The sequence below is a fragment of the Tiliqua scincoides genome, chromosome 1 (assembly GCF_035046505.1).
Source record: "Tiliqua scincoides isolate rTilSci1 chromosome 1, rTilSci1.hap2, whole genome shotgun sequence".
NCBI classification, from domain to species: domain Eukaryota; kingdom Metazoa; phylum Chordata; class Lepidosauria; order Squamata; family Scincidae; genus Tiliqua; species Tiliqua scincoides.
The window spans coordinates 58,800,795-58,802,869 of NC_089821.1; the positions used below are offsets into that span (position 1 = coordinate 58,800,795).

General features: G+C 43.6%; 1 pseudogene; it reads left to right on the forward strand.

Annotated features, from left to right (window-relative positions):
• Window positions 1-653: 653 nt before the first annotated feature.
• LOC136637338 (5S ribosomal RNA) lies at window positions 654-767 on the forward strand (annotated as a pseudogene).
• The last annotated feature ends 1,308 nt before the right edge of the window (window positions 768-2,075 follow it).

A 2,075-nucleotide genomic window follows, 5' to 3' on the forward strand; every position in this document is an offset into this window, starting at 1 on the left:
CCCCATTATCCATTTGACGCTAATAGCACCCTTGCTATTACCCACAGCCAGAAAACTGCATCAAGTTTTAAGAGAACAGCCCTGTGCAGTCATTCTACCCTGTTCATTTGTGAGAAAGACTACAGATTTACAAATGCCTTCATTCCCTTTGCAACAAACAATACATTAGAGGTGTAGTGAACCACAAGAAGGAGATTGCAATGCATCGCAGGGAAGGAAAAAGCAAGTGGTCACTTTATGATCTTATTGACTAAACTGGTGATGGGGGGTTCAAAAAGGATCTTGAAAGTGCACACATGCATGAAACTATGGTCATGATCCATCACCTTGTTATACCAATGTCTATTCAGCTATAAAAGGACATGTCAGTCATTAGACTGTATTATTCAGTTGCACAAAAATGGCAGCTTTTCTTTAAAACAAAGCCAAAACATATCAGTAAAAGCCACCATTAGGCAGTCTTCAGAGCTCTCGTTAAAATCATATCTTTCGCCCCTCCATCAGAATCAAGCTGTATAAATAACAACTGCCAGCATACCTTTGAAACACGCAGTTTTGAAATCTCTCCTTAAGCTTCTGGACTGTCAATCCAGTTGACATATCACATTATCACTAGCTAAAAATTACAGGCCTGATTCTGTTTTACCAATACCGCCTTTTGTTACCCTGCACATGCCCGATCTCGTCTGATCTCGGAAGCTAAGCAGGGTCAGGCCTGGTTAGTACTTGGATGGGAGACTGCCTGGGAATACTGGGTGCTGTAGGCTTATACCATAGTCTTTCGAGACTGAAGGTTGCCAACCAATACCGCCTTTTGCTTTGCTGTCACTACTAAGGGTAGTGCAAAGCAGGAGACACAAGGACGGATTAAATGACAGGACTGTTATCTGGCCATGTAAAGTCAGGGCAAACCTGAGCCACAGTAGAAACCCAGAATGCATGGACTCATCCCTGGAACACACTTTCAGTGACACTCTTCAGCTCCAGAGTATGTGAACTGATTAGTACTTCTGAACATGTATCGTTTTCTGACATCTGAATTCCAGATCACACAGAATTCAGAACTATACACGCACTGGGCTGGCTTGAAAGCAATTTGACCAGTTTGGTCCCGCACCTGGAGGGGCAGTACACTGGGGCACTAAGTGGAGCACTCACAGTCACAGCTAGCACTTCACTCTGTAGCTGACCCTCTGGCATGGAATCTTCCATGCCAAGCATTGTGAGGAGAGTGCAATGAGTATAACATTGCAGCTGGACAGCCCTCCCTCCCTCCATTCCCCCCCCCAGGGTCTGATTTGTTTGAAATCACCCCTCCACCCCCACCCCAGAAGCAGTTGGCAGTGATGCCACTACTGGGTACCTCACTGCTGCTGCTCATCCTGGTGATTGGGGGGGCCGTCGGTCGGTCTTGAGCACATGATCCAAAATGAAGAGGCAGGACTTCCAGAACGGAGCGATGCACATTCAAAACAGGCATGCATGTGAGCCGTTCACTTGCTCTCTACTGTTGTCTCGTTTTCTCAGATTTATTTAATAAACTCATAGCTCACTTTTCAAACATCTCAAAGGAGTTCACAAAACAGAATGAAAAAGAAAAGAAAAGCCCATAACAAAACTGCAAAGCAAACCAGCAGTAAAAGCTGGCTGTTTTTAGTGCACAGGGGGCAAGCATAGAGCAGAGTTATAATTTTCCAGTTTCTTGTGTGCTTACGCAAGTACATGTCGACATGAGCATTCATTTTGGAATGAGAGGAAATGGATAAGAATGGGCCTCATTCATTCCAAAACCAATGGACCCTGGAAGAAATGGCACAAGCAGCATCCATTTGTTATGGCCACTGCCATCTCTCTTCTTTTTTTATAAAAAAATATATCAACACTTCATAAAAATTCTGTGCCACAAAACATGGCAGACAAAGATGCAGCCACACAGCAGAACTCCTACCCAGACCAACAAGTTAGAAATAAGAAACACCCATTTTCCTTAAAAACCCAAATGATAACAAAACTGCACATGCAAACACAATGAAACAAATTAAAATAAGAAAATTGTGTAACTCTACAGTGTCTAC